We start from the raw sequence: 22,862 nt of genomic DNA on the forward strand, positions 1-22,862 counted from the left end.
GACGACACCGGGTGTATCCTTAGATCCTCGAGGTATTTATTAGGTTGTTGCAAAAGTAATTGAGGGTTTTGCCATTGAAAGTAACTGCAAAAACGGCGATTACTTTTGCACCAACCTAACGGAATCACAGAGTCTTCTCAGTCAGAACCCTCCTCACATTAATCGTGAGTATCCTGGAAACAGAACACTGTTGAGAAACAGTAGCAGCTCTGAGGAACATAAGCAATTCTCAGTGACATCAGCTCCCCCATTCCAGCTTCAGTCTGGCTTTAGAAACTTACAGTGTCAGGTGCCCGCCTCCCAGGGAGCCTCATGGGAGCCAGTGAGTGCTCCCCAACCATCCAACCGGCTCCTCCACCTTAGAGGGACAGAGCCTTCAGAAGGGAGGAGCAGCCGGCAGGAAACCTCTGACCAAGGTTCCACCTCTTAGGACCCCACCCCACCACGGAAGCCCTGTCGGCAGCCGTGGGAACAGGCTCTGCAGGAAAAGGTGTGGGCGGCAGCTCTTCATAGACTGGGCCCTTTGTCATGAAAGTAATACTGCTCCGAGGAGACCCATCAGCACATCCCTCCACCCCGTGACGAAGTGGCAGGGAACGGCATGCGGATGGTATCCGTCCGTCTCCCGTCCCAGGAGAAAGAACAAAGCCCCCAACGTGGACTCGGAAGGTAAGAGACGCCCTGTGCACCCAGAGAGAAATGCGTCTCTGCTCCTAGGGATAACTGCATCCCAGAGGCTTCCGCTTCCTCCGCTGCTCTGGGAATTTCAGACTCATCGTCGGTGCAGCTCCTGCCGCACCCGGGTTCAGTCTCAGCCTTGGCCCTGTGATTCCAAGTGCTGGATGCAGGTTCTTGCTTGTGCAGGTAAAGTTTCTCTCTCTCTCTCTCTCTCTCTCTCTCTCTCTCTCTCTCTCTCTCTCCCCCTCTCCTTTTCTTTCCGTCTCTCTCCCTCTCTCTTTTTCTCTCTCTCTCTCGCTCTCTCACATACACAGACTTTCTCCACCCCCATTCTTCTCACCCAGCCCCCCTTACTCCATCTCCGTCTCCCTCTTTTCCCCTCCTGCTTTTCTCAGCCTCTCTGCCTCGCTTCCTCTCTCCCTCCCATTTCTCACTTATTCTCCATACTCCATGCACTCCTCACCCCTTGTCCACACACACACACACACACACACACACACACACACACGTCCACACTCTCCTGTCGGCCCCTCCCTTCCTATCCGCCTCATGCTGGGACCTGGGAATGGGCCCTGGGCTGGAGGAGACCTCGGGACAGCGCTAGAGCCGCGAGGCAGGCAGGACGGGGCGAAGAAGGCAGGAGGACGAAGCAGCAGGGAGAGGCAAAAACAGATGGCGCAGCGGCTCCGGCTGTGCAGACACCGGCAGCCCCCAGGCCCCTCCCGCCGGGCGATGTCTGCACCAGCCCATCACACGCGGCTCCCTGGGTGGCTTCAATCCCCCGCAATGGCAAGCCTCCAGTCAACCTGGAGGTGTCAATGGTGGCCCCACTGTGTGCACTGCGCTTGCTATGTGAGCGAGCGGACAAGAAAGTACTGAGGAGGCCAGACACCCTTCCAAGCCGCCGCACTGCAACCTGAATGGGGCCCCTGCGATGCCACAGATGGCTGACCCGCAGGTTTCAGGCTCCATGTGGGACTGGAGGACTGAGCTCCCTGTTCTAAGTAAGAGTGAAAGACCAGAACCAGTGACTTTCTGTGTTCCTCTCTTTCTTCATCAGATGATACTGTGTCGATGGCAAGGAGGGAATATTTGACAGTAGAAGCAATCTATGAAAATACCCGTTGTCAGAAAGGAAAAGAACGAGTATCTATTAACCCTCTGTGTGCCAAGCACCATGCTTAAAACGTAATACATACGATCTATTTAATCTGTGTATGAATCCTGTTATAAAAATATCTCCCATTTTACTGCCGAAGAAACTGAATCTAAAAGGTGCTATGTAACTTGCTGCTGAGTAGTGGAGGAGAGTTTGACTTTTGGTCTTCCTGACGTCAAAATCTAGGCACTAGATGAGCCATGTCTCAAGCTGCGTGCTCACTCACCCCTGAACCCAGCATCTAACCCATCTCCCAGCAAGGCTGCTGTGTGCTCACTCACCCCTGCACCCAGCATCTAACCCATCTCCCAGCAAGGCTGCTGTGTGCTCACTCACCCCTGCACCCCATATCTAACCCATCTCCCAGCAAGGCTGCTGCGTGCTCACTCACCCCTGCACTCAGCATCTAACCCATCTCCCAGCAAGGCTGCCAGACAGTGCAGGTAGATCCCTGCTCACAAAACTAGAATTACGTTGGGATGAGAAGGATACACCATCACTGAACACCCGTATGTGAATGTATGTGATTAAATCCCATGTGAACAAGATGCATCCCAGAGGTGAGAGGGTTCTGTAGCCTGGAATGACTGACTAGGTATCCTTAGTTCATGTAAACTGCTCTAGCAAAATATGATAAACTGGGTAGTGCATAAACCACAGACATTTATATCACAGTTCTGGAGGCTGGGAAGTCCAAAATCAAGTCACCAGCAGATTTAGCATCTGATGAGGGCTAGATTCCTGATTCACAGACAGCACCTTCTCGACACATCCTCACATGGTAGAAGCTGTGCCATGTATTCACTCACCCCTGCACCTAACGTATCCTCCCTACAAGGCTGCTGGACAGCAAAGCTAGATCCCTGCTCACAAAAGCTGTAGAATTACTTTAGGATGATAAGAATACACCTGAAATAACTGAACACCTATATGTGAAAATATACGATTAAGTCCCAACCTGAGCAAAATGTATCATAGAGATCAGCTATGCAGCTCTCTGCAATTCCTTTTGTTAGTACTAAATCCATTCATGAGGGCTCTGTCTCCCATGACCTCCCAAAGGCCCCACCTCCTAATACTATCAATTAGATTCCAACATAGAAATTTCAGGTGATTAGATTGCAACATAGGAATTTTAGGAGGACACACACATGCAGACCATGGCACCAGGCTTCTTGATGAGAGGACATTTGCTGAGTCCTAAGTCGGGAGAGGTGGAATCCACAGCAACAAAGTCCAGGGCAGGGAAGGCAGCAGCACAAGCCCAGGCTGGCTGGGACCAGCTCTGTGTGCTCCAGGGTGAGGGAGCCCCACCTAGCCAGAGAAGATGGGCAGCCTACCCACCAAGGGAGAGACACCATGCCACAGACATCAGGGAAGAGCCTCCTGCAGACTGAACTCACCTGGTAAGCAACAAGGGACCACTTTCAGGTAGAGGAGCCTTTAAGAGGGTAAACTTCTTTTCAAGAAGACTAAACAGGCCGTGGTAGGAGAGTGGCAGAATAGAGCATAGTAAGGTGACAGTTGCAGTGATCCCGGTATGAAGTGGCGAGAGCCAGAGCTAAGGTGGTGAATGCAGAAACAATAAGAAGGTAACGGATATAAAACATGTTAAAAACCGATAGGACTTGAGGACTTCAGGAGATAAGGGTATGAGAGAAGAAGGTTGGGGAAATAGGATTTGTACAATAGGATAAATATGGAGAGTTGTTGAGGGTCAGAGAGGACAAAGCTGGCGAGCGGGAGGCAAGCTGTGAACCTGGACATTCAATTACCAAGCGTTTGTTGAACACTTCGTTTGACACAGAGGACAGTGCTCCACATCTAGTTGGGAAGATAAGATATATACATGTGAAAACAACTGGGACACAAACTACATATGGATCAGATGAACAAATGGAAAATGCTGTGGTGTAAACGCTATACATAAATACCAGAATTGCATTTGTAAAGGGAAGAAAGTGAGGTTCGGCAACTTTTCCTGCATTTAAGAATAAAAGAATAAATCGGAAAAAAAATGAGCACTGTTCTTTTCTTCTCCCCTTCTTTCTCTTAATCCCTCCCTCTTCTCCTTTCCCTCCATCCCCCTCCCTGCTATGCCTCTCCTCTCCCCTGCCTCTGCCTCATGAATTTTCATGCTCACGCTACCAGGAAATCAGACAGCTGGCTTCAATGACCTTTGATGAACTCTCTTATCTTTCTTTTCTCACCACACCCAGTTTTCACAGAATTTGTTTTTACTTAGTAGGTGACAGTTCTGAGTTGGCGTTTGCAGGCAGAGAGGCTTGAGGGGTGTAGGCTGGACAGGAAAAGGGGTAGACAGGGATGATAGTGAATATTACTAAAGCAGTTTGGGTCTGTGAGTTTTACCATTATCTTTCCTTGAGAATCTTGAGGAGTCAAAGCAACACATTCCGAGTTGGCAGTGGGAGGCTCTCATGCCTGGCCTCCAGGAGGGAGCTGGACCCAGAGAGGTGTCCAAGGGAAAGGCCAAGACCAGCTCAAGTTCAGGTGAGCAGTCACAGGGAAGAATTCAAGACCAGGAGCAGGACGGCTTTTTATTTTCCATTTTTTCTTTCTTTCTTTCTTTCTTTCTTTCTTTCTTTCTTTCTTTCTTTCTTTCTTTCTTTTTACCTTTCTTTCTTTCTTTCTCTTTCTTTCTTTCTTCTTCTTTTGTTTTGCTTTTTTTATACCATTAATTAAAAGTATTTTTTTTTCTACTTTTCATTTTATTCATTTTATACTTTGGCTTTTCTGTAGAGTTTTTTGGTAGTTTTGTTATTGGTGGTGGTGGGGTGTTTTTTTAGGGTTTTTTTTGGGGGGGTGGATGTGTTGCCCAAGCTGGTCTCAAACTTCTGGGATCAAGAAATCCTCCTGCCTCAGCCTCCTAAAGTGCTGGGATTACAGGCGTGAGCCACTGCATTCAGCCTAAGGGAGGCTTGAAATCTGAATTACGCAATGATCAGGAAATCAGGGCTGGCAATACTGGAGAGCCCAGAGAAGCAACAGCACAGGCATCAGGGAGCTTTATCCAGTAAGAGCAAGGCCCTACAGCCAGACCAGAAACCAGAACAGAGTTCCAGCTCAGCCCCAGGGAGGAGAGTGGCAGGAAGGTGTAGAGCCACCACCTAAGAAGAGCTGAGGGAATGACAAGTCATTTCCATAGTGCATTCAGCACTTCCCTCTGGACAATGCCAGACTCTTTACCATGGCAACTAACCTTAAATGACAGCATTCTCAACAGTGCGGTGAAGCAGCAGCAATATCCTCACGTTGCAAAGAAGGAAACACGCTCAGAGCGACTGATGTCTTGCCCAGGTGCAAAGTTGAGACTCCCATCTGGGAAAGAGAGAAAGACCTGAGAGAAACTATAAGAGCTAGAGAAAAATCTTGCTCCCAGAAGTGTTGGTAACACACAAAGTCCAGACAAACACCCAGATGGCTCCATGTCAAACCACAAGCATCTCATCAGCAGCCCTGAGCGTCTCTCTAGCCTAGATTAGGCTCCTGGAGTCAGCTGGACCTGCACATGGGGACCAAACTCACCTCACTGAGAACGAAGGGAAGAAAGAATCTGGTGGCTGGGAGCTCAGCTGGGCTTGACTTCACTTGTCTAAGATTTTGGAGCTGCTTCAAAGCCACTGGGCTCCCAGTGAAACACAAAAAGTAAAACGACTTTTGAAAGTCCCATCCAGCAATGTGGTCTTAGACTCAAAGGGTCCATAGCTTGACCTATAATATAAGATAAGATCTCTCTGAACCTAGGGGTGGCTCTAGCTAGCTCTAGAAGAGTGAAGAGATGGGGAATTTCTTTATTCAGAGTGACTTCTGGAGAAAAACTCACTGGCCCACCACAGCTGAAGGATCCTGGAAGCGATTATACATCTGTGGCAGCTGCAGGCCAATGTGTAGTACAAGAGATGAGGCAGGATCTCCCAGGGAGAATGTAGATATTTCATAGCCTTATTACCTTCTGTCTGTAGGTATCACCAAATTCTCTGGGTATTTTTTGAGCCATGAAATGTGTAACATGATTCTGCCCACATATTAGCAAAAGATTCCCATTAAAAAGTATTTATTAAACTCCCTACAAAGTGGCCACCATTATGCTAGTGAGTGAGCAACTAGGCAAGTGAGTGAGTGACAGAATGCTCCAGAACCAGAGAAGCTGTGACTTTCTCTGTACACAGACTCTGACGCCAGACCTGTATCAGCATTTCTGCAATTCAGAGGTAAGTAAATCCACCTGTACCTTCTTTTCTTGTGTAGTTCAAGCAAACCAATCGGTTCTTCAAGAATATTTGCCCCTTAGTAACACTGACTTTGTCTTATATATGTTTATTTTTTTAATTGTTAAAGACCTGAAGAAATGCAATTAAAATATTATAATTATTTGTGCTGGCTTATTTGCTTCCATCAGCCTCTATTAAAAATACATATATGCAAATCTGAAGAAGTTTCAGCATTCTAGCGAGCCTGCTGCCTCCAACTAGGTCCGACATATTTGCTTTATGGAAATGTGTCGGTTGGCTTCCTTTAAAAATTATTATTTGATTTTAAAGGTTTTTTTCCCACTTCTCTCTGAAATTGGCAAAATAATTAATTAGTTGCAGAGCGTTTTTGTCTTTGTGTGTTTTCCTTTCCTTCCTTTCTAGACCAGATTGAGAAATCAATCGGGAAGAGTGTGACAGAATCCGAAATGCAAAGAAGGCCATTCTCCTATGAGTCACTATTGGATATTTTGAGTTTCCTAGGGCTGGCTAAAGGGGCTAGGCCCAGATTTTCATACTATCTTGAGTGAATTTTCAATCATTTTTCCAAAATCATCAAAGCACTTCTTTGCTCTAGAAATATCCCTGGAAAAGAGACAGAGAGTCTGTGCTCAAACAGGAAACTAGGGGTCAGAGGGCACAGCCTGCACTCCGGGTCTTGCCAGGGGCCGCGTCCCTGTACAGGGGCTTGGAGAACTGGTGTGCATGCCGCTCAATGGCAGCCAGTGCTGCCCTGGCTCAGCAATAAGCAATAGAGTGGTTCTACGTTTCTGCCTGAAGCTTTCTCTCTGCATCACAGGAAGGTCCTCTTCCCTGATGTTGGATAGCCTTCTTTAGTTAGAAACAACCAACCAAACAACGAAACAAGCTTAAGAGGAAGAAATGTATTTATAGGACGAACACTGGCAAGCATCACTAAACTACTGAAAGCCATCAACATCTAAGCCTCGGGAAGACCAGAATGAATCATGGTGTTTCTCAGATGTGGCCCCAGGCAGCTCAACTCTGACCTTCTTTGTTGCCTCACTGTCCGTTCAGTCTAAGACAGATTCTCTGTCTTAGGCTAGCCTGGCTTGGATTACATACGGGTTTCTCCCTATACTCAGCATGACAGGGTTCTCCGATGGCAGCCCCAGCAAAATGGAATGGGGAAGGGTCAGCTCTCAAGGGAAGCATGCTGTTACCACAAGGAAGGGGAGTGGGAAACAGGCTAGTCATCCACTGTGCCTGTGTTCTAGCAGACATGGATGCCCAGGCATCTTGCCTTAAGATCACAGCACGAGGGAGAAGCCTGGGTTCCTGCCTGTCCCCTGAGACATTCCTCATCAGGTGCCTTCCTCCACACCTGCTAGTGCAGTCGTATGCATTGGATTCGACAAGCCTCATTCCCAAGGAGACAATAATCTCATGGAATTCCCTCATCACTGAATGGCCTATTGGACAGAGAGGAGAATGTGGCAGAGAGAAGGGAAAACAAGCCGGCTCCCCGTCCATTCAGATTCTCCATGTCTCACGTTCCCAAACACCTCCTCATTTCTGTCAGCTGCTGGCCCCACCAGGTCTTCATGACTTCCTCACTGTCCACAGAGCTTTGCTTTCTTGCTGGGAACTGATTTGCCAGGTGTGCTGGGAGTCCCAGGCAGTGGAGTCGGCGTCAATTCATCCTCTCATTTATTAGTAGGTCAGTTTTTCTCCCTTGAATCTCCTTTTTCCTTAATATAATTTCAACTGCAAAAAGACTGCCTGAGACTCCACAGGCAGCTTTTCTAGCACTGTGGGGTGAAGTCTTTCTTCTATTGTGATCTTGATCTTTTCCTCCTGGCTTTCACTGAGGAAGTACATTCTGTGACTCGGCTGTCCTGCATGCTTCCAAAAAGACGTGTTCTTTTGCCTGGAGATCTTGCTGTAAGTCATCTTTTATGAGGCAAAGCTGAAGGGATCTTCTCCCTGAATTCTTTCTTCTTCAAAAGGAACAGTAATCTTATGCACTTGCAAAGACAAAAAAGTCCCATGGAAGACCTTAGCTTTGCCCCCACATAAAACTTCAGTCTTCCTGAAGTTTCTCAGTAGTGTTCCACAATTTCCAATTCTTGTTTTAGAGAGTCGAGCTACAGAGTATCACCTGGAGACAACTAAATTCTATGGTTCCCACCAGGGTACAGGCCTCTCTCCTGATCTGTCCAACAATTTTTATTCAGTTCTCGCATAAAGGTACACAAAATGTGGTTATTAAAATTGTGAATGACCTACAGGTGAGAGACATGGGAGAAACACCAGATGGTAGAACTTGTTAACTGACTGGCTCAAATTTACAACAAAACCTAATCATATAAAATGGGATAGATAAAAAGGTGAAGTACTTCACATGAGTCCAAAAAATAAAATAGAAAAGAAAAAAAGAAGCCCACTGTATGAGATAAGAGACAGGTGTCTTTGAAGCAGCTCATGGGAGGAAGACTGAGACATTGGTACATGATAAAACAGCTGTGAGTAAAAACGGCTTGCTCAGGTATCCATTGCTGTGTAAGAAGCCGCCCCCAATTCCAGCAGCAGTTTTTTCAGAAATTAACATATCGTAATGTTTGTTTCTTTGTTTTTGAGATGGAGTCTCACTCTCACCCAGGCTAGAGTGTAATGGTGCGATCTCAATCTCGGCTCACTGCAACCACCACCTCCTGGGTTCAAGCGATTCTCCTGCCTCAGCCTCCAGAGTAGCTGGAACTACAGGCGTGTACCACCACTCCCAGCTAATTTTTTTTGTATTTTTAGTAGAGATAGGGTTTCACCATTTTTGGCCAGGCTGGTCTTGAATGCCTGACCTCAAGTGATCTTCCCATCTTGACCTCCCAAGTGCTGGGATTACAGGCATGAGCCACCATTCCTGGCCCAGATTGTAAAATTCATATTTATATGGAAATACAAAATCTAAAACAAGATGGCTCTTTAAATGACAAATTTGGAGTACTCATGCTTCTGGGTTTCAAAACTTATGATAAAGCCACAGTTACGAAGGTGCTGGCATGGGGAAAATAACATAGATCAATGGGACCAAATTCAGAGTCCAGAAATAAATCCTTGTGTTTGTGGTCAACTGATTTTGACAAAGGTGTCAAGGCAATTCACTGGGGAAAGAACAGACTGTTTAAGAAATGGGGCTGGCATCAAAAACGATGAGTTTGTGTCCTTTGTAGGGACATGGATGAACCTGGAAACCATCATTCTCAGCAAACTGACACAAGAGCAGAAAATCAAACAGCGCATGTTCTCACTCATAGGCGGGTGTTGAACAATGAGAACACGTGGACACAGGGAGGGGAGCACTACACACTGAGGTCCATTGGGGGAAATAGGGGAGGGATGGGGGGTGGGGAGGTGGGGAGAGATAGCATGGGGAGAAATGCCAGATATAGGTGAAGGGGAGGAAGGCAGCAAATCACACTGCCATGTGTGTACCTATGCAACAATCCTGCATGTTCTTCACATGTACCCCAAAACCTAAAATGCAATTTAAAAAAAAAAGAAATGGGGCTGGGACAACTGGATATGCACAAAAATGAACTTACACTCTTGCCTCATACCATATACAAAACATAACTCTATGGATTGCTCCACGTCACATGCATGGGAATGTCCTTTTAATTCTACCCCAATGGGGGAAAAATAAAACCAACAAATGGAAACCACAGGAAAAAAGATTGAGACACAAGGCAAGGAGGAACTTTCTAATCAAATAAGGAAGTGTTGAAATCTTCGTACATCAGAAAATTTGAGGATGCCCTTTGGCAGTGATGTAACCAAAAGTAATAAAGCATCCCCTTCAGAATTCACTAAGTGTGTTGCTGGGCTCTCTTATATACTTGCTGCTTTTGGCCCATTTGACCTATCAATTGTGAACAACGGTATGTAGACATCTCCCACTGTGAAAGTGGATTTATCAATTTCTTGCTATAGCTCTATCAATTTTTACATCATTGAGTTTGAAGAGTTTGTATTAAATGTGTACATATGCTTTTAATACACTGAACACTTTTTTACTAGGTAGTGATCCTCTTCATCCTTAAAAATGCCTTAAAGTCTTAAATCCTCTTGTTTTCAACCTTTGCATATTACCTTATATATAAGCAACTTCCATTTAGGTTCAATAATTTGTTCCTGACAATCAGGCATCCTACATTAAAACAAAAACTAGAAGCCCAATTTGCATTATTTTATTTTCTCGATAATCTACTCCACATAAAGCAGAAATAACTGATCTATTTCCTAAAACATAAATATACACAGTAAAATGCCTATGTGCCAGTAACAAACTTACTAGGTTATAAAATATTTAAAACATCCCTTCTCAATCATCAAAACTCAGCATGGTTATTAACAAAACGTTTCCTCATTCACAGTAATAGTCCCTCTCTGTTTGATCGTTTTTCTTATTCATTTTGCTTCCTTCTCCACAATTTTCTTCAACATTTTTCTCAGCTTTCCTGGGGACTTATCTTGCAACACTAAGCTAAATACGAAAGACACTGGAGAAACACATTCTGTTTAAGTGTGCAACAGCAGAGAATTACCCAACTAAGTCCAACTCTGAGATACCTTTCAGCAACATCCGAAATGAATGTTCTTGTTACGACTTGTCAAGATTTTCAAAATCTCTACACATGATTCCACCAAATGTATTAAGAAAAGAACTTGTTATTTTTATTGAAATTATTTTACCAAGAGTTGAGTTGAATTTGATGGGTATGAATATAAAATTTCCCCATAAAACACTGAATGAAAAATGTTATACTAGGAAGTATATATGTCCTATAAAGTTTGGCTAATAAGAGAACTTTCCACCAGAAATATTCGAACTGATGAAAAAAAAAATCTGTGACTATACCTGTATGTGGATATTTCCTGGTCCAATCTATCAATATTTGTTTTATAAATGAGTTTAGTCTATTCACAATTATTGTTAAATTTATATATTTGAACCTATTTCCACCATATAATTTACTTTTTTGGTTCATTCCACATTTTTCTTAATTTATTCATGTATTCTTACTTTTCTAAAAATATTATTTTCCTCTAACCAAATAGAATGTACCTTCTTGGATATCCTCTCAATACCCATCATATTTCTATTAGTCTACATACTTAATTTTGCATCACCATGAATACATTTCTCCTTCTTTAAAGACAACACCCTTAGGTATTTTACTACCTTTGCTTCTTTTACACTGATAAAATATTCTGGGTTATTCTCTTTAGTGTTTAAATGTTTTATCCAAAACTATTTTCAATAAGCGTCTCTCTGTGACAAACATCTGAGAATATTTTTATCATGTCCTCATATTTTAGTAGCAATTTGGCTGAATATAACTAGAATAAAAACTCAAACACTTTTTTTTAAAAAAAATACTATTTCACACTTCGATTTTCCTCTCAAAGAGGTAGTGATCAGGAAAGAATGACTGCCCCACTCCACAACGACAAATAAAGAGAAGCAATCAGGTTCATGATTTGAACCAACTGGAGTGCTGAGCCAACAGGTCCGGAATCTAAGGAGAGACATGCCTACAAGAGAGATGTGAGGCATAAACTAGTTTACCTTAACAAGAGGCATTTGGACGGTAGTAAGAATTCAGCTAGAGAAACTGGCAAGTTGGTGGAGGATAAGAGGACACTGGTGATAGATGATTAAGCCTGTAGGTGGTGCAAGAACTGGGGAGTCTACACTCAAGTCTCTTTACTTACAAACACTACTGGGCACACATAGAAAATACTGAGAGACTCCTCAGAGCCTCCCTTATTCTGTCCCCTTTCTGGAACAAAAGCCTTAACTCGTGGGGCAACAAATATTGTCGCCGTTGGAGCACTGGTGAAGACCCATTGTAACTGGAGAAAGGTAACAGGAAAGAAACATTCCTCCACCCCTAGGTAACTACATTGGGGAAGAGAGCCAGCATGAAAAAGGCCAGTCCCTGAGACCCAGGGACACAGTGGCTGCCAAAGATGGAAGCTCAATCAGAACAAAAAAGTATCTCCCTCACTACCATGGCTAGGCTAAGAAGCATGGATTAAAACTTGCAGGATACACACCTTCTCTTCAGTGCAAGACACAGTGAAGACCTTAGGCTGGAGGGTGAAGCATGCATCAAAAATACTCTCATGCAAAACCCTCCTCTACCCTAAACACAAGACATTGCTAGGGAAATTTGAAGTCTGTAACTCACTAAGCACGGCTCTAACAAAAATCTCAAATCCAGTCCAACTTCTAGTTACATTAACTCAAACAACCATTCTGAAGGCTTAGTAGAAAGAAAAATATATCTCTTTTTCAGGCATGAAAAATATTTACCTCAGTGTCTAATGTTTTTCACAAGATGTCTGTCAACAACACTTATAACACATGCAGAGAGACAAGAAAAAACCACACACTCACTGCTCTCTCCTGAAGAAAAAGTAACCATCAGAACCAGTGTCTGATATGGCACATATGTAGGGACTATGCAACAGTGAATTTTAGATAAGTATAGGGACATTAAAGAAAAAGGCAACCCAGAAGCAAGACTTGGATAATATCAGCGGAGAAATAAAGCTATTAAAAAAAACAAAATGAAAATTCTGGAAGTAAAAAATGTAGTAACGGACATGAAAAATGCATTTAGCTGGCTTACCAATAATGTCAACAAGCTAAAGAAGCAAGGAAGTTGAGGATCTCAAAAAATTCCTCAAACTGAAGCACACAGACAAAATACAAAGAGAAAAACAGAACAGAAAGTCCAAAAGTTGTGAAACAAATCGAATGGCCTAATACACAGGCAATTGGAATGCCAGAAGGTAAAGAAAGCACTAATGGGGCAATTGAAATATTTGAAGAAATAATCATCAAGAATTTTGCAAGATTAATGACAAATGCCAAACCACTGATCTAACAAACTCAGAGAATACCAAACAGAATAAGTACCAAGACAAATAAGAAAACAAACACAAAGCACACCTATTCATAGAGTAGTCAAATGCTGAAAGCAAAAGACAAAGAAAACATATTAAAAGCAGTCAGAGAAAAAAAAAGACTTGTTATATAGCAGAAAAAAGATCAAAGTTATCTCACATTTTTCTTCAGATATCTTGAAAGCTAGAAAACAATGGAGTAACATTTTCAAAGTGCTAAAAGAAATAAAAATTGTCAGCCAAATGAAAATGTCTTTCAAAAATAAATGAGAAATATTTTGCCTGACAAAGAAAAACAGGAAATTCACTACCAGCAGATCTGCATTGCAGGAGATATTAAAGAAAGTTTTTCAATCAAAAAGAATACAGCACAGGACAGAAACTTACATCTACACAAAGAAATAAAAGGTCAAGAAATGGAATATGTAAACTAAAATACTATTAAGAGAACTGAAATTTTTCTCATTTTTATTTACTCTAAAAGATAACCAATGGTCTAAAGCAAAAATAGCAGCAATGTATTGAATGTTTATACCATGTGCTATACAGCATAAAAAATGGAAAAGAGAAATTGGGAATACAAGGTTGTAGATTCTTATACTCTACACATAAAGTAGTATAATTTTATTTAAGGGTATACTCTGGTTATACCCTATGAATATGAAGAAAAAATAGGGAAAAAATGAAAAAAAGATGGAACAAATAGAAAAATGCTAGCAAAGTAGTAAAATGAAATCCAACTATATTAATAATCATGCTGTATGTGAATAGCACAATGATAACAACGTATCAGTTAAAAGACAGGCGTTACCAGCTTGGATTAAAGAAAAGGGTGAGGGTGGGGTAGCACTCAACAATATGCTACCTGCAAGAACCCACAGCAAACATAAAGACAAAGATAGGTTAAAAAATTAAAGTACGACTTGAGTATGCAAGGTTGTTGTAAACATGAGGGTCCTGGAACCAGTTCCCCATGTATACCAAGGAATTTGGTATATTTTCAGTTTGGTTGGAAAAATGTCCACATATAAGTGGACCCTGGCCCCATGGAACCTCATATTCAACAAGTTAGCCCCCATATATATGTAGGTTTCACATCCAGTGAATATGTATTTTCGATCCATGATTGGTTGAAAAAAAATGTGTGTATAAATGGAACTACACAGTTCAAACTGATGTTTGAAACAACTGTAGAGTATTTGAGGGATGTGAATTCATGGATACAGAAGATTAAATTTTATATCTGTAGGTTCAGCAGAGCCAACAGCAATTTGGAGCATTCTTTAATTTTGGTATACAGGAGGCCCTGGAAATAACCCCTGACGTATACTGAAGTAAGACTGTGTTTTTTAAACAGCTGCCAGAGAGTATTTGGAGTTTTCCCAACACAAAGAAATGATAAATGTTTGAGGTGACAGATATCCCAATAACCCTGATTTATTATGCATTACATGCATATATCAAACTACCACATGTATCCCATAAATATGTCCAACTACTATGTATCAGTTAAAAATTAAAAATAAATTTTAAAATGTTACCCAAAAAAAAATTAAAGTATGAGATTTCTTTTTCAGGGAAGATTAAGTAAATGTACTTTCCCCATGCCTCCAACTAAGTACAGTCATCCTTGACTCCATGATCCTCAGAGATCTCAAAGTTCTTCTATACTCAAATCTCTTATACAAAATGGTGTCACTCTGCATATAATATACTCACATACTTTAAGTCATCTCTAGATTACTTATAATACCTAGTACAATGTAAATGCTGTGTAAATAGTTGTTACACTGTATTTTTATTTTTATTAATTTATATTGTATTGTTAATTTTTTTCCAATTATTTTTTACCTGTGGTTGAATCTATGGATGTGGAACCTGTGGATACAGGGAGCTGACCATATAATTTAAAATCCTGGAATTATATACAAAGCAAACAGAAGAAAACTGAAAGATAAAGAGAAGAAGGAAGACCTATAGGTACCTTAAGACCTAAAGAATAACACAATGGTGAGCTCCCAGTGTGTTCCTTTTGTCTCATACAGACATACTTCATTTTATTGTGTACACTTTCCGAAACTTTGCAGATTTTTTTTTTAAAACTGAAGGCTTGTGGCAGCCAAGCATTAGGCAAGTCTATCAGCATCATTTTTCCAACAGCATGTGCTCATTCCATGTTTGTTTGTCACATTTTGGCAATTCTCACAAAAACTCAAAGGTTTTCATTATTATTATTTATTTAGTATTATTATTTTAATAATAATTCAAAGCAAGGCTCTAACTCTTCAATTTTTTGTAGGCCAAGAGAAGTGAGGAAGCTGCAGAAGGAAAGTTAGAAGGTATCATAGGTTGGCACATGAAGTTTAAGGAAAGGTGCTGTCTCTGTCTCCATAGCATAAAAGTGCAAGGTAAAGCAACAAGTGCTGATGTAGAAACTACAGCAGCTTACCCAGAAGACCTAGCTAAGATAAGTTATGAAGGTGGCTAAACTAAACAACAGATTTTCAGTGGGGGCAAAACCACTTTATATTAGAAAAAGATGCCAACTAGGACTTTTATAGCTAGAGAGGAAAAGTCCATGTCTGGCTTCAAAGCTTCAAAGGACAGACTGACTCTCCTGTTAGGGGCTAATGTGGCTGATGACGTCAAGCTGAAGCCAATGCTCATTGACCATTCTGAAAATCCTAAATCTACTCTGCCTGTGCTCTACAAATGAAAGAACAAAGTGCGGATGATAACATTTTTGTTTAAAGCATGGTTTATTGAATAATTTAAGCCCACTGTTGAGACCTACTGCTCAGGAAGAAAAAAAAAATTCTTTTGAGATATTTCTGCTCACCCACAATGCACCTAGTCACCCAAGAGCTCCGACTGAGATGTACAAGGACATTAATACTGCTTTCATGTCTGCTAACACAACATCCACTTGACAATCTATGGATCAAAGAGTAATTTTGACTTACAAGTCTTACTAAGAAATATATTTTGTTGGGCGTGGTGGCACATGCCTGTAATCCCAGCTACTAGGGAGGCTGAGGCAGGAGAATCGCTTGAACCCAAGAGGCGGAGGTTGCAGTGAACCAAGATTGTGCCACTGCACTCCAGCCTGGTGACAGAGCAAGACTCCATCTCAAAAATATGTGTGTGTGTGTGTATGTGTGTGTGTGTGTGTATGTGTGTTTTGTAAGGCTATAGTTGCCAGAGATAGTGACTCCTCCGATGCTTCTGGAGAAAATAAAACCTGAAAAGAATTTACCATTTTAGATGTCATTAGGAACATTTGTGATTCATGGAAATAGGCCAAAATATCAACATTAACAGGAGTTTGGAAGAAGTTGATTCCAGCCGTCATGGATGACTTCCTCCAAGCCTTCACAAAGTCACTGAAGTTGTGGTAGAATGGCAAGAGAATTAGAAATACAGGTAAAGATGTGACCAAACTGCTGCAATCTCATGATAAAATTTGAACAGATGAGGAGTTGCTTTCTCTGTGTGAGCAAAGAAAGTGGTTTCTTGAGATGGAATCTGCTCCTGGTGAAAATACTGTGAGCATTGTTGAAATGACAACAAAAGATTTAGAATATTGCATACATTGAGTTGATACAGTGGCAGGGTTTGAGAGCATTGACTTTGATTTTGAAAGAAGTTCTACAGAGATAAAATGCTATCAAGCAGCATTGCATACTACAGAAAAATATTTTATAATAAGAATAATCAATTGATGAGGCAAACTTCACTGTTGTCTGATTTTTTCAAATTGCCACGGCCACCCCAACCTTCAGCAGCCACCACCTGGATCAGTCAGCAGCCACCGATAACAAGGCAAGGTTCTCCTCCAGCAGAAACATTATGACTTGCTGAAGGCTCAGATGATTGGTTGCATTTTCTAGAAACAGCATGTTTTTTAGTTAAGGTTTCTACTTTGTTGTTTTTTTTTTTTTCAGACACAATGCTATTGCACACTTAATAGACAATAATATAGCATAAACATAATTTTTTATATGTCCTGGGAAGCCAAAAAGTTGTATAACTTGCTTTATTGAAATATTTGCTTTACCCAATGGTGTAGAATTGAACCCACAATATCTTACAGGTATGCCTGTATAGTTCAGACTTAAGGTTGAAGAAGCTGGCAACCCAGAGACACCAAAGATAGAATAAGCCCCAACAACAGCCCTCTCTCTATAAACAAAGGACTAGGAAAGAGGTAGAAAGACAGAAAATGTTGAATAATGACCACTCTATTGCAAACAAACATCACTAGGAAGGCTACAGCTGCATTCACACACATGCTAACAAAAGTCAACTGAAGAGCCTAGAATTCCACCCTCACCAGTCTGTACAGGGGACTTCAACTTCCCTGCTGAGGTGGTATCAGGAAAGGCCAAGTAGGGAGTCAGAACTTCATCGCCATCAGCCAGTAAGAAAACCTCCCTCACCAACACACCTCCAGTGGAGACCATAGAGAGAGCCTGGACTTCCACTCTAACCCATCAGTAACAAGGCATTCCTCCACCTTCCTGCCGGGGTGGTTTCCGAGGAAGCCTAGTGGAACATCAAGACCTTCACTATCACTCAGCATTAACAAGACCATCTCCACTGCCCTATCAGTGGAGACCACACTGGGGGCTAGAACTCCCAACCACACCCAACAGTAAAGAATAGCTCCTGCCCTGGGTGCCAACAGAGGCTGAGTGGGGAGCCTGGACTTCTGCTTTCCCGTCAGTGATAAGGCAGAAACGTTCCCTTTCCCTTTTGAAGCAGTGTCAGCAAAAGCTAGCTAAAAGAGATTTAAATATGATCCAGAGTCTCATAATACCATAAAAATAACTAGTCGTACCATGAACTAGGGAAATCTCAACTGAGTTTTGGGAAAAAAAAAAAAAAGATAATCAATAGATGCCAACATTGAGATGACAGAGATGTTATAATTATCTGACATAAATTTTAAAGCAGAAATAGTAGAAAATGTTTTGACTTGCAATTAAAAACACACTTAAAATGAATTGGTTTTATGGAGATGATGAATAGAACGGTGGTTACCAAAGTCTAGGAAAGGTAGTAAGGAGGCGGGGATAAAGAGGGGTTGATTAGTGAATACAAAAATAAAGTTAGAAGTAATAAGATCTAGTGTTCAGTATCACAATAGGGTAACTATAGTTTGTAAGGTTTATTGCCGAGTTTAAAATGAGGAAACTGAGGCCAATATAAGAAAATGAAAATCCAATTTATTCAGCTCCTGGGTGAGGTTTCATGGTCCCGAGGAAAGGGGCCAGGGAAGTCGCGCCAACTTCCTGGGGTGTGGGGTTTTTATGGATAGGAGAAAGGAGCAAGAGCTGGGTGCTCTGATTGACTCCAGGGGGGCGGGATTGAGGCCAGGCGCGCCACTATTGGTTGGCAGGTTGTTGGGCGGGTTTTCCAGTGGGAGAGCAGGCCAGGAGCTTTGCATCAGCTGGAGCCTTCCAGGGGAGCCCTGAGGCAGAGCTAGGTGCTGAGTACAGAGCCTGGTGCTGGGTGCAGAGGCGGGTGTGTCCAACCTCCTGGCGAGGCAACTGGCCTCACATAGTTAACAATAGCTTACTGTATATTTCAAAATAACTAGAAGAGTAGATTTGAAATGTTCTCAACACAAAGAAAAAAATAAATGTTTGAGGTAGTGAAAATCCCGATTATCTAGATTTCATCATTACACATTGTATGCTTGTATCAAAATATCACGTGTAGTCCATAAACTGTTCTGTAGCCATATAAATTAAAAATAAACAGTTAAAATTAATAAATACATAAACAATGAATTTAAAATTTGAAAAAAAAAGAAATTTGGGCTAAAAGTACTCAAAGAAATAATGGCTGAAAATTTCCCAAACCTGGCAAGAGACATAAACTTACAGATTCAAAAAACTGAGCAAACCAAATGGTATAAATACAAAGTATTCCAAACTAGAATACATCATAATTAAGATTTTTTTTAAAAAAGACAAAATTTTTGAAAAAATGGCCCCATAACTATGTGAATGACCACAACTTAAATGATAGTGGATTTATTGTCAGAAGCCATGAAAGACAAAAGGAAATGACATGGTATTCTAAGTGTTAAATGAAAAGAACTGTGATCCCAGAGTTCTATACCCAGTAAAAACATTTTTCAGGAATGAAGATATCAAGACACCCTCAGATGTAGAAAACCTAAGAGAAACTTGTCAAGCTAGCAAAAGCTTTCTAAACCACACAGTAATGATAAAAGAAAGAAACTTGAAACACCAGAAAGGAAGAAAGAATATGATAAGCAAATATATAGTTAAATAAAATAGGTTTTTCTTTTCTTGAGTTTTCTTAATTATGTTTGATAGTTGAAGGAAAACTATCACACAACTGATGTCATCCTAAACGCACATAAAAGAAATATTAATACAGTTATACTATAAATAGGGGGCAAAGGGATATAAAAGGAGGTAAAGTTTCTATACTTCATTCGAATGATGAAATGACAACACTAGTAGATTGTGATAAATTATGTGTACATAAAATGGGAATCTTTACTCTGAATTGATCATTCCACATTGTATAGATGATCAAAATATTGCATGTACCCTCAAAAAGATGGACATCAATAATATGCCAATAAAAATACAAATAAACAATTTTTAAAAAATAAATATAAATCATAGGAAAAACACTAAAAAGGATATAGATTAAGGCACTCAAAAACATACAGATAAAAAAACAAAAAACAGAGCCGGGCGCGGTGGCTCAAGCCTGTAATCCCAGCACTTTGGGAGGCTGAGGCGGGTGGATCACGAGGTCAAGAGATCGAGACCATCCTGGTCAACATGGTGAAACCCCGTCTCTACTAAAAATACAAAAAAATTAGCTGGGCATGGCAGTGCGTGCCTGTAATCCCAGATAGGAGGCTGAGGCAGGAGAATTGCCTGAACCCAGGAGGCAGAGGTTGCGGTGAGCCGAGATCTCGCCGTTGCACTCCAGCCTGGGTAACAAGAGCAAAACTCCGTCTCAAAAAAAAAAAAAAAAAATGTACAGATAAAATCAAAACAAAATTTCAAAAATATTTAAGTATCACAAAAAAAGCTGAAAAAAGAAATCAAAAGAAAAATGGGAAAACAGAAAACAAGAAATAAAATATTCTTAAGTACTAACATGTCAATAATTGCATTAAATCTAAATGGTCTAAATACATCAATTAAAAAGAAATTGGCAGAGTGAATTTTTTTTAATGATCCAACCACTTGCAGTTTAAAGGAAACTCACTTAAATAGAGCAACATAGGCAAGTTGAGAAAAACGATGGAAAAAGCAATATAATAAAAATGTTAATCAAAAGATATCAGGACAGCTGTATTAATATTCAGTAAAGTAGACTTAAACAAAGAAAATTATGAGGGACAAAAAGAGACATTATATATTGACATAGGAATGAATTTACTAAAAATTAGCAATCTTAAATCCGTATGTACCAAATGACAGAGCTGAAAAATATCTAAAGCAAAACTGATAGAAGTAAAAAGATAAATAGACAAATTCACAATTATAGTTGGAGACTTCAACACTCCTTTCTCAGCAATTGATAGAGCAACTAGAGATAAGATAAGTAACAATACAGAACTCAATAACACCAGCAGGACCTAATAGAACACCTATTCAGTGTTCTAATCAACCAATAGGACCTAGTAGAACACTCCACACAACAGTAGAATATGTATTCTCTTCAAGTGCCCACAGAACATATACAAAGGTAGATCATATTCTTGGCCATAAAACAAACCTCAACAAATTTAAAGAAATTGATATTATACAGATTGTGTTCTCCAGTTACAGTGAAATAAAACTAAAAATCAATAATAGAAAGATAGCAAGAATAACTTCAGACATTTGGAAACTAAAAACACATTTATAAACAATCCATAAGCCAAAGAGGATATCTCAAGGGAAATTTTAAAAACACGTATAACTAAATGAAAATGAAAATACAACATATCAAAAATGTAGGGTGTAGTTAAAGCAGAGTAGAGAGTGAAATTTAAAGCACTAAATGCATTTGTTAGAGAAGAGGAAAAATCTCAGATCAATAACCTAAATTACCAGCTCAAGCATGAAAAAGAGCAAAAATACCCAAAGCAAGTGGAAGAAAGAAAATAATAAAAGTAAAAGCAGAAAACAATGAAATTGAAAACAGAAAAACAATGAAGAAAATCAATGAAACTAAGAGCTGGTTCTTTTAAAATCAATAAAATTGACAGAAAAGACACAAGTTACCATATCAGGAATGAAATAGGTTACATCAACACAGACCCTGCAGACATCAAAAAGAATAATACGAGAATATTATCAATAACTCTACATATATAAATGTAACAACTTAGATAAAATAGACCAATTCCTCCAAAAACACAAACTACCCCAATTCACCTAATATGACACAGATAATTTGAATATCCCTATAACTATTAATGAAATTGAATTCATAATTTATAGGCTCCCAAAAAAGAAATCTCTAGGACCAGATGGTTTGGACGTTCTACCAAATGTTTAAACAAGAATTAACACCAGTTCTACACTATCACTTCCAGAAAATAGAAGATGAGAGAACACATCCCAATTCATTTTATGAAGCTAGTATTACTCTGATACCAAAATCTGGCAAAGATGGTACAAAAAATAAAACTACAGACTGATATTCCTCATGAATATGGATGCAAAAAAAATTCTTAACAAAATATTAGCAAATAGGATTTAGCACTATATAAAAAGAACTACATACCATATCCAAGTGGGGTTTATTCCAGGGATTCAATATTCAAAATTTCAAAATCCATGTTTTGTTCAATATCTCAAAATCAATAAATGCAATCCACCATATCAACATGCTAAACAGGGAAAGTTATATGATCATAGCAATTGATGCAGAAAAAGTGTTTGTCAAAATTCAACACTCTGAAGCAAACAAAATGCAAATCAATGTGAATCAGTAAGTAAATGGATGAATAAACTGTGTTACACCCAGACAATAGAATATTATTCAGCACTAAAAAGAAATGAACTATCAAACCTGAATGCGTATTAGACACCAATCTGAAAAGGCTACATTTTGTATGGTTCTGACTATATGACATTCTAGAAAAGGCCAAACTATGGGGACAGTAAAAAGATCAGTTCCAGGGTTTGATGGGAGAGAGTGAATGAATGAAATCCAAATGATTTTTAGGACAATAAAAATACTATATGATTCTATAATGATGAATACATGTCATCATACATTTGTCTAAACTCATAGAATTTACAACAAGAGCAAACCCTAATGTAAATTATGGGCTTTGGGTGATAGTGATATGTCAGTGTAGGTGCAACAGTTGTAACAATGCATCACCCTGATGGAGAATGTTGATATGGGGGAGCTGTGCATATATGGGGGTAGAGGATATATGGGAAATAGCTGGACTTTCCTCTCAATTTTGCCATAAAACTAAAACTGCTCAAAAAGAAAGTCTTCCAAAAAAGATCAATAAGATTTTTAAAATTTAACAGTCATTTATCATTAAAATGCTCAGAAAAAATAGAAAGGGACACTTTCTCAACTCTTTAAAGAGTATCTGCAAAATAGCTACAGATTGCATTGTATGTAATAGTGAGAGACTGAATGTTTTTCCCCTCAGATCAGAAACAAGGCAAGGATGCTTATTTTCCCCCACACTTATTCAAAATTGTGCTAGTTTTAGCTAGTGCAGTAAATCATGGAAAGGAAATAAAAGGCATAGAGGTCATGCAGGAAAAAATACATTTTCCCTACTTGCAGATGATATGACA

The sequence above is a fragment of the Saimiri boliviensis genome, chromosome 6 (assembly GCF_048565385.1).
Source record: "Saimiri boliviensis isolate mSaiBol1 chromosome 6, mSaiBol1.pri, whole genome shotgun sequence".
NCBI lineage: Eukaryota > Metazoa > Chordata > Mammalia > Primates > Cebidae > Saimiri > Saimiri boliviensis.